This window comes from Peromyscus maniculatus, chromosome 17 (assembly GCF_049852395.1).
Source record: "Peromyscus maniculatus bairdii isolate BWxNUB_F1_BW_parent chromosome 17, HU_Pman_BW_mat_3.1, whole genome shotgun sequence".
Lineage (NCBI taxonomy): Eukaryota > Metazoa > Chordata > Mammalia > Rodentia > Cricetidae > Peromyscus > Peromyscus maniculatus.
In genome coordinates this window covers 16668794-16679844 of record NC_134868.1, presented here as the reverse complement: position 1 = coordinate 16679844, position 11051 = coordinate 16668794, and the positions used below count along the sequence as shown (strand labels likewise).

Below are 11051 nucleotides of genomic sequence, written 5' to 3'. Positions count from 1 at the left end.
TCTTTTCACGCCTTAAATATCCATCTCCACGCAGCAGTATCACTTCCTTCCTGGTGCTGGGGTTAAAGGCATGTAACTCCCAAGTATGGGGATTAAAGGTGTAGGCCACCAGTGCCTGGCTCTGTTTCTCTCCCAGATTAAATCAATCTCCTGTAGTCCAGAGTGGTTTGCAACTCACAGCTCCAGTGCTCCATATGTCTGCCTCCCGAGTGCTAGGCCACCACTGCCTGGCCTCTGTGTTTAATCTTGTAGCTTGCACTGACTGCCCTCTGATCCTCAGGCAAGCTTCATTTGATACACAATAGACCATCACACACACCCCTTTTTTGTCACTTTAAATAATACAAGAAGGTGATAACTAATAGAAGAAAAACTATATACATAAGTACATATGATATATACAGTCAATCATTACATTCCCAATGTCCAGTCCAAACACATTTGACAAATTCAGAGAAAATACTCCATCATTTATCCTTTTTTGGTGAGTACAAAGTGTTGTAACTAATTCACTTTCTATCCTAACTTGTCTTACCAACCCAAAACTTTCTTTGGATGTCTCTCTGTCTTACATACTTTACACATCTTTCAGTGAGTTTCTTTTCTGAATTTGTTAACAAGGAAAACAAGAACTAAGACTATCTAATCTTCAACTCCATCAGAGACCTGAGAAGGAAATAATATTAACTGAGTAAGCAGGAAGTACAAGCAACTGACTTGGAAAAAATGTGACAAATGACAAGAGCAGCTGACTGCCTGGACATTCACCCAAGGTTCCCCTGCAACATTGGTCCCTCTGTCTTCAGCCTACAACCTTAGTGTATCTGACAGACTTTTCTGTGAAAGAGGATCTTCTGAAGGGCTTTCCTACCATTTCAGAGGTCTTTCAACTACAGACCTCTCAAACTGTAAATAAGCTACACCAATTAAATGGTTTCCTTATAAGAGTTGTCTGGGCCGGCGGTGGTGGCCCACGCCTTTAATCCCACCACTCGGGAGGCAGAGCCAGGCAGATCTCTGTGAGTTCGAGGCCAGGCTGGGTTACCAAGTGAGCTCCAGGAAAGGCGCAAAGCTATGCAGAGAAACCCTGTCTCGAAAAACCAAAAAAAAAAAAAAAAAAAAAAAAAAAAAAAAAAAGAGTTGTCTGGGTCATGGTGTCTTTTCACAGTAATAGAAACCCTACTTAAGACAACTCTTCAAAGAGCTGAGAAGATCAAAGTGTGAGAACAATTTGATACAATGAACACACCTACTGCCAAGGCCTTGGTTTTTATTGAATCCCATGATTCAAGTCTACACTCTTCAGAAAATACCTCCTTATAGAATCAAGATATAAAATGTAGGTGAATCTGAAGCTTCTTGCAGTGTCAGAAATTAAGAATGTATTCAAAATTAAAGCAAAAACAATGTTGGAGATATCCAGAGACCTTCCTACAGCATACTGTCAGAAGTCGAGGCAAGGAAACTCTCTTGCCTGCTGGCTCACTTTTCCCAGAAAGAAAATAAACTCTATGTAGAGTGTTTACAATGCCCATCGTCTTTTCTGAAGTAGATCCATGCTGCCAGGAGCTGATGTCTCATAATTATTAAAAAAAAAATTTTTTCTCGGAAAGCGCCACACTGATTTCCAAAGTGACCACAAAAGTTTGCATTCCCACCAACAGTGTAGGAGTGTTCCCCTTGCTCCATATCCTCTCCAACATAAGCTGTCTTCAGTGTTTTTGATCTTAGCCATTCTGACAGGTGTAAATGCTATCTCAGAATCATTTTGATTTGCAGATCCCTGATGAATAAGGATGTTGAGCAACTCCTCAAATTCTTTCGGCCATTTGAGATTCTTTTGTTGATAATTCTCTGTTTAGCACTATTGCCCATTTTTTAATGGATTGTTAGGAATTTTGATGTCTAGTTCCCCGACTTCTTTATATATTCTGGAGATCAGCCCTTTGTCAGTTGTGGTGTTGCTGAAGTTCTTTTTCCATTCTGTAGGCTATTGTTTGGTCTTCTTGACCATGTCCTTTGCCCTACAAAAGCTTCTCATTTTCAAGAGGTCCCATTTATTAATTGTTGCTCTCAGTGTCTGTGGTCTCTGGTACCAATGTGTACAAGACTACTTGCTACTTTCAATCTTCCTCAAGACCCAGTTATACCACTCTTGGGCATATACCCAAGGAATGCTCAAAAATACAATAAGGACACATGCTCAACTATGTTCTTAGCAGCATTATTTGTAATAGCCAGGACCTGGAAACAACCTAGATGCCCCTCAACTGAAGAATGAATGAAGAAAATGTGGTACATATACACAATGGAGTACTAGCCAGCAGAGAAAAGCAATGACATCATGTTTACAGGCAAATGTATGGAACTAGAAACTATCGTCCTAAGTAAGCTAACCCAGACTCAGAAGGACAAACATGGTATGTACTCACTCATAAGTGGATACTAGATGTCAGGCAAAGGATAAGCAGACTGCAACCCACAGCTCCAGGGAGGCTAGCATGGACAGAGGACCCTAGGAAGGATGCATGGATTGCCCAGTGAGAGAGAAAAGTCTGAGATCTCAATGAGCAAACTGGGGGTGAGGGCATGTAATGGGGGGCAAGGAATGGGGGGGTGAGATCTTAGGGCAGTAAGAGGCTGGAACTGGAACGGGAACAGAGTGGGAGAGCAAGGAAGAGACACCCTAATAAATGAAGACACCATGGGCATAGGGAGAAACAGAGTGCTAGGGGGGTTCCCAGGAATCCACAAGGATGACTCCACCATAGACTACTGGCAATAGTTGAGAGGTTGCCTGAGCCAGCATACTCTGCTGATGGGATGGCTCAATACTCTGTCATCATAGAACCCTCATCCAGTGACTGAAGGAGGTATATGCAGAGACTGGGTCCTAGGCAGAGGTCCTATAGCACAATCAATGAGAGAGAGAGGAGGGATTCTATGAGCAATGGATACAACACCATGAATGGAAAAAATACAGAGACAACTAGCCAAACTAGTGGAAACTCATAAACTGTGGACCAATAGCTGAAGAGCACCCATGGTACTGGACTAGGCCCTCTGGATAAGCCAGACAGGTGTTTAGCTTGAACTGTATAGGGAGCCTCCAGGCAATGGGATAGGGACCTGTCCCTCAATCATGAGCTGGCATTTTGGAACCTAGTGCCTACGGTGAGACACTTTGTGTAGCCTTGGTGCAGGATGGAGGGGCTTGGACCTGCCTCAACTGAAAGTACCAGGCTCTCTTGACTCCCCATATGAGACCTTGCCTTGAAGGATGTGAGAATGGGGTGTATGAGGTGGGGGAGGGAGGCTGTGGGGCAGGAGGAAGGAGGAAAGGGGAATCTGTAGTTGATATGTGAAATGAATAGAAAATGTCTTATTAAAAATTATTTTAAAAAATCAAAAAAATCATGGTCGCATTTCCATTTAAATAAATAAATGTTATTATAATATCTTAAATGTCATATTCTGCAGCTCACTGAAGTGTCTGAAGACTCTCTAAAATATCTGTTTGAACTTGAAAACATACCTAACATAAATACAAGTTCTATTGTAATGACTAGCTACTAACGAGAGGCTTGCTCTCGTCCTCCACACACACCTGCATGGGATCCTGCATGAACTTCCTGCACACGGGCCGGATCTCCTTGCTCAGGGTGGCGCTGAACATCATGCACTGCTTCTCGTGGGGCGTCACTCGAAAGATGTCCTGCACGTCCTGTCGCATGTCCAGCTGTCCCAGCATCTTGTCACATTCGTCTAGCACAAAGTGCTTCACGTTCCTCAGGGTGAGACTCCCTCTGCGGACCAGTGCCAGGATCCAGCCTGCGGTCCCCACTACCACGTGGGGACGGTTCTTCTTCAACACCTCTTCATCCTTCTTGATGGAGAGGCCCCCAAAGAACACAGATACCTTCACGCTGGCCATGTACTTGGAGAAGCGCTCATACTCCTTGCTGATCTGGAAGGCCAGCTCCCTGGTGTGGCACATGACCAATACCTACACGGGCCCGTCCATGGGCTCCATCTGCTGCAGGGTGGCCAGCACAAACACCGCCGTCTTGCCCATCCCAGACTTGGCCTGGCACAGGACATCTATACCCAGAATGGCCTGGGCAACACACTCATGCTGGACCTCTGAAGGGTGCTCAAAGCCACACTCCACTATGGCTCTCAGGAGCTCCGGCTTCAGCAGAAAGTCCCTGAAACTAGAACTGTGAACCGACACATAAGATCCTTGGACTTCTTTCTTCGGGGGAGCTGGGGTGATCTCCTGGGCTGCTTGGGGCTCTTCAAATTCATCATAATCCAAAAGCTGCTCTTCCACATCCTGTTCTGCCATGGCACTGTCGCCCATTTCGGGTTCGCCCCCAGAAGCTGCAAAGAGAGCCGCCAGCTGTCCTTCTGCTCCTAAGTCCTGACCCTGGGGACAATGACCTCAGCTGCAACCCTTCTACCTGGGAGGCCGACTTGGGTCTTGCTCCCTGGGCCATTGTCTTTTCGCTTCTCACGTCGGGCACCAGGTGTCGCACAAAATCTTAAATGGCCCTTTTTAAAAAACAAACAAAACAAAACCAAAAAACCAGCAGCCAGATATTAGTGTAAAGATCAGAGGGACTAAAGAACAAGCTACTGCCACTGTCTTGCCGCCCTGACTCTGCTAAGCCTGTCTGTGAAAGCCTCTGTGTTCTCATGCCTTGATATACCTTTCTCCAACCAATCAGATCACTTCCTTGCTGGTGCTGGAACTTAAGGCATGTGATTCTCAAGGCCTGGGATTAAAGGTGTGGCCACCAGTGCCTGCCTTGGTTCTCACTTAGATTGAATCAATCTCCTGAGGTCCAGGGTGGCTTGGAACTCACAGCTCCAGACAGATGTCTGCCTCCCGAGGGCTAGGCCACCACTGCCTGGCCTTCGTGTTTAATTTTGTGGCTTGCACTGCCCTCTGATCCTCAGGCAAGCTTCATTTGATACACAATAGACCATCCCATACCCCACCTTTTATTTGTCCATCTAAAATAATACAAGGAGGTGATAACTAATAGAAGAAAAACTATATACATAAGTACATACGACATATACAGTCAATCATTACATTCCCAATGTCCAGTCCAAACACATTTGACAAATTCAGAGAAAATACTCCATCATTTATCTGATTTTGGTGAATGCAAAGTTGTACCTAATTCACTTTTTATCCTAACTTGTCTTACCATACCCAAAACTTTCTTTGGATGTCTTTCTGTCTTATATACTTTACACCTCTTTCAGTAAGTTTTTTTTTTTTTTCTGAATTTGTTAACAAGGAAAACTAGGACTAAGACTATCTAATATTCAACTCCATCAGAGACCCGAGAAGGAAATAATATTAACTGAGTAAGCAAGAAGTGCGAACAACTGACTTCCAAAAAATGTGACAAATGACAGGAGCAGCTGACTGCCTGGACATTCACCCACACTTCTCCTGCAACATTGGGGCATCCATCTTCGACCTTTTAGTTTCAAATTTTCTCTTTTATTATTAATGTGTTTTCATGCCCATGATATGTGTTTTGGGCACACACAGGTGGAGGTCAGAGGAGGACTTTGTGGAGTCTGTTCTCCTCTGTGTTCTTTATGTGAGTTCCAGGATCTGAACTTCAATCATCAGGCTTGCTTGGTAATCATCTTACTTGATGAGCCGTGGTGATGACCCCTAAATTCAATGATTTCTGCTATCTAGTATTATAAATAGAACTGTTGATTCATACCGTAATTTTATTAAACTGTTTTTCATTTTATTTTTAAGAGTCTCACTTTTCAGCCCTGATGGGATAGAATTGTTGTGTGGGACAATCTAGCCCTGATTTTGTGGTAATTCTTTTGCCACAGCCACCAGAAGAGATAACCAGCTACCAGTTTAAAATTTTAAGAGAATTCAAAATTGTTTTCCACAGTAGTTACATGATTTCATTTGCTGCTGGGCAATTCCAAATGTTTCTACTTTCTCTGCATTTTCTCCAACACTTGGTTTTTTATTTTTAGGTTTTTGGGTTTTTTTTTTTTTATGTTTTCTGCTTTTTAAAAACTGATTCATTGCCAGTCAGTGTTGGTGCACATCTTTAATCTCAGCACTCAGGAGGCCGAGGCCAGCAGATCTTGTTGAGTTTGAGGTCTGTCTAGTCTACTGCTTAAGTTCTAGGACAATTATAGCTACACAGAGAAACCTTGTCTCAAAAAAACAAAAATTTAGGAGCTATGCATAGTGAGCCATACCTTTAATCACAGCTGAGCTGAGTATAGAGAGCAGCACCTTTAGTCCCAGCTCTTGGAAGGCAGAGGCAGGCAGATCTCTGAGTTTGAGGACAGCCAGGGCTACCCAGATAAGCCCTGTCTCTACATAAATAAATAAGACCATCCTCACAAGTTTGGTGAGTTAAGAGGTCAAACTGACTTCAGAATGAGGAGATCTGGTCTTAAATCAGTCAGTTAATTAACCAATCAATTCATTCATTAAAAAATAAGGACCATTCCAAATGGTACACACTCACTTTTTCCCTTTAGGGGATCGAGCCTAGGGTCTCACATACTGGCTAGGCATGTACTCTACTGTTGAGCCACACCCTTAGCCTCACCACCCACATATTTTTTTAACTTTTGGAAAACAATACTTTGACAGAAGAAAGAACCATCCTGGCACTGTTTCTTAACCACCATAGTTTGTGGTTAACCTGGTGGTAATTTGTTCATTGAGACACTACAGTTAGTAGAGCATCCAAGTGAATCCATTAACCAAGCTTTCTGAAAGCAGCTAACACCTTCTTTCCTATAGTGTAGGGCAACCATATCCTGTGGCTCTGTTGATTTTATTCCTTGTGACTGGCATCTAGTATTACAAATCAAATGGGTTTGCCACTGTTTCTCCCACACCCCCATTCTGGGGTGACATCACTTTTTCCCATAGATTAGTGCATTTCTCAACCCTCAGAGAAGATTTTGCAGTGGATGGCTATTAACACAGAACCCCTCAACTGGGCAACACATGGAGGATATGAGACTTTAGAGTTCTCAGCCCTAAATGGGACATCTATATCATACTCGCTGGCTCCCTTCAAGGCTCAGGGATCATCATGGAAGCAGGGGTAGAAAGACTGTAAGATCCTGATGTGGTGATATTGTATTCCCCAAAATATTGTGCACCCTAATAAACTTATCTGGGGCCAGAGAACAGAAGAGCCACTAGATATAGAGGCCAGAAAATGGTGGCACTCACACCTTTTATCCTAGCCTTCTGGATGGATCTCTGTGAGTTCAAAGCCACACTGGAAACAGCCAGGCATGGTGACTCACGCCCTTAATCTCAGGAAGTGATGGCAGGAAACAGAAAGGTATTTAAGGTGTGAGGACCAGGAACTAGAGCCTGGTTAAGCTTTCAGGCTTTCAAGAAGCAATTCAGCTGAGATCCATTTGGATGAGGACTCAGAGGCTTCCAGTCTGAGGAAACAGGATCAGCTGTAGATGTAACCAACCGTCTTATTAAATAAGAAACACAGAAACAATGTAAAAGAGAAAGCCGAGAAGTCAGAGCTCAGAGCTAAAATCTCACCCTTCCTCCTGCTGTCCCAGCTTCGCGAAAAAAGCCCTACTTCCTGTCGGTTCGTTTTTTTATAGTATGTTGTTCTGCCTTCTCATTGGTTGTAAACCCAAACACATGACTGCCTCGTCACTGTCTGAATGTACAGCCCCCTAGGTCTTAAAGGCATATGTCTCCAATGCTGACTGTATCCCTGAACACACAGAGATCTTATGGGATTAAAGGCGTGTGCCACCACCGCCACACTCTTGCTATGGCTCTAATAACTCTGACCCTGAACACACAGATATCTATGGGATTAAAGGCGTGTGCCACCACCGCCACACTCTTGCTATGGCTCTAATAGCTCTGACCCCCAGACAACTTTATTTATTAACATACAATCAAAATAATATTTCAGTACAATTAGATTACCACCACATTTCCCCTTTTCTATTTTAATAAAAAGAAAAAAAGCAAAAGGTTATAACTAACAAAAGAAAAACTATATACAAAAGTACAATAACTATATACAATATATACAAGTAATAAATACCTAAACAGGTATTTGACAAATCAGAGAAAATAATTCCATTATCTATCCTATTTTGGTAATTCCAAGATGTATCTAATGTACTTTCTATCCTAATTAATGTTCAACTATAACTAACTAATCTTCAACCATAACTAACTAATCTTCAACTCCCTCAGAGACCCAAGAAGGGAATAATTAGCTAACAAAAATAAAAAACAGGAAGTGCATGCAAGCAACTTCCAAAAAATTTTGTGAGTTGACAGAAACAGCCAGCTGCCTGGGCAGTCACCTGAGGTTTCTCCGCAATGTTGGGGCATCATCTTCAGCCTATAGGCTTAGTGTATCTGACAGACTCATTTGTGAAGTAGGATGTACACAAGGTCAACAGTTCAACCTCACATTGGGTGAGAGCAGTCCATGTACCAGAAACACCTGAATTCCACTAGTGTCCTGTCATGATTCAGGATTTTAAATTCTGGAAATTGTTGACAGTTTTTTAATTCAGCTGTCCATTCTTCTTGGCTGTGTATATATGGCTTCATCTCAGCATCCCCTTCTTCTCCACATCCCTCTATTAAATGCCAGTCTACTTTTGAGAGGTATGAGCTTTCAGCTGCTGTTCCATTGTACAACAGAATCCATCGGCCCTCTGCCTGTTAAGCTGCCTTCGAAGAAAAGGGCACTGTACCTTTTCCGGATGCGAAGGCCACTTCAGGGATGGGGCCATATTGTCCTGGCCTCAGAAGATGCCTTTTGATAAAGCCATAACCACACTTGTTTTGGCAAGAATCAGTAGTCCCTTGTTTCGTGATCTGTCTATCCATTTTGTCCTGTTGATTCGAGGATACTTTGTTGTCCAGTGGCTAACTTTTGCCAGAATGAAAGTTGACTCCATATGCAGTTTCTTCAATGCCCATATTTTCTCTAAAGTAGATTGGTACTGCCAGGAGCCGACATGTCTCAAAAAAAGAAAATTTTTCTAAATTATTAAAACATTTTAAATGCCATATTCTGTAGATCTCTGAAGGGTTTGAAGATGACCTGTCTAAAACATCTCTGTTCAATTTTTAAAACATATCTAATATGACTACAAGTTCTATGATAATGTCTAACTACTAGCTTTCATTTCTTTATATCCTAATAGTTGATAATAACATTCAAGGATCAGAAATTTGCATTACATTGTTAAATGAATGGTATAAATACAATTAGAAATATACATATAGCATTTTCTAATATCAATTTCAAATTTGTATACAATATAAAACAATTCAATCCAATGTAAAGTATTTAAAATTAGTAATTGTCTTTTTCTTTTCTTTCCTTTTTTTTTTTTTTTTTTTTTAAACAAGAAACTTAAATCTAATCTCCTTTGCTTAGCCTTTTTCCTAACCCTTGACAATAACTTGTAACCAACCCCCCTATTTACTGAAAATTATCCCAGACCCAAAACCCATTAAAAAGACCAAAAAAACACCCGCCCCACACCACCTCTTTGGGAATGTGGGCGTCGTATTCTTAAAATTGCTTCCTGCTGGGTATGGGCGAAGTTTTCTTTATCCTGAAAGAAAAATTTTAGGTTAATTGTCAAATTCTAGGAGAGGTAACTATATCCTTCATTATCCAGTCTGTGTATAATGCCAAAGTTCAGGGTTTATCTCAAGTCCTTATTCAAGTAGTCTTTGAGACTGGATCATCTCAGCTAGTCATCTCAAATTTGCTCTGAGCACCTTGTAGTTCAAAGCTGATCTGTGGATGATGTTTGTCAGCTTAATGATATTATTATTGTCCACGTGGAATTGTTGTTGTTGTGGGGCCCCATCTTCTTTCTGGAGACTTCAGTTGATGTTAGGCCTGGCCATGATTTCCTGCAGAAAACTGATAAGAGACTCGAACACAAAAACATATATATGCAGCTAGCCTGTTTTCTAGAATTAGTTAGCACTCTATGTGACCATTCATATCTTAACAAAGTTTAAAATGTATATATATATATTAATCTTGTAAATTTTGATATAAAATTTATACTTTGAGAAAAGTTTAAAGAATCAGAATAGAATCAAAGAGTTGAGATTAGTAATAGAATAGTCCCTTAATTAATTTTGCTTTTGTCCTGTACCATAGCAGAAGATGGCTCTTATTCTGGCATGATACAGGGAGTTTGCATTTACCTTTTAACAACATGCTTGATTTTAAAGAAGGAGAGAGCCATTCTCCAACTCCAAAGTCAGCTTTAAATTTTAATTGAACTGGGACTGTTAGAAGACCAATAGTGTTAAATCTTTAGAGAAAAGCAGAAACAAACATTTAGGATTTTTTTTTTTTTTTTTTTTTTTTTAGATAATATATACCCATACACCGTTTCACTCTGTTTCTTGGGATAGATGATTTGTCCCTTTTCTTCAGTTGTCTCATTTGTCCAGTGTTCTTCAGATTCCTTAACCTTTATTCTCCTAAAAGACAAAAACAAAAACCTTTCCCCAAGACTAATTTTGGGGATGTTCCTTTTTGGCAAGTTATTATCTGATTAAATGAAAAGGCATGTGTTATTGATACAAGTTAGTTTAAATTGGATGTTCATGTTGGTTGATGAACTATCACCTCCTCAATTAAGAGGTCTGTCTTGTTCAAATCGAACCTTTATCAATTTTGATGGTACCCACAGCTTATCTTCTCCTGTAGAAACAAAAGCAAAACCTCGTCCCCAATGTAATACATACCCTGGTTTCCATTCTGAGGTCAGCACATCCTTAAAGTATATAGGCTGATTTAATTCTGTAGTTTTTTCTATTATCCAATGTCTCTCTGCAGCTGTTGTTCCTTTCTCATTGGCATTCAGAAAATTCAAAGTTAGAAGAGCATTATGCAGTCTATTTCTGGGGGTTTTTGTTACCCATTTCTGTTTATTTAGCATATCCTTTAGAGTTCTGTTTGATCTTTCTATAACTGCTTGACCTG

At 41.1% G+C, this 11051-nt stretch overlaps 1 pseudogene; it reads right to left on the bottom strand.

Moving 5' to 3' along the window:
- Window positions 1–3565: 3565 nt before the first annotated feature.
- LOC102911638 (ATP-dependent RNA helicase DDX39A pseudogene) lies at window positions 3566–4348 on the bottom strand (annotated as a pseudogene).
- Between the last annotated feature and the right edge of the window lie 6703 nt (window positions 4349–11051).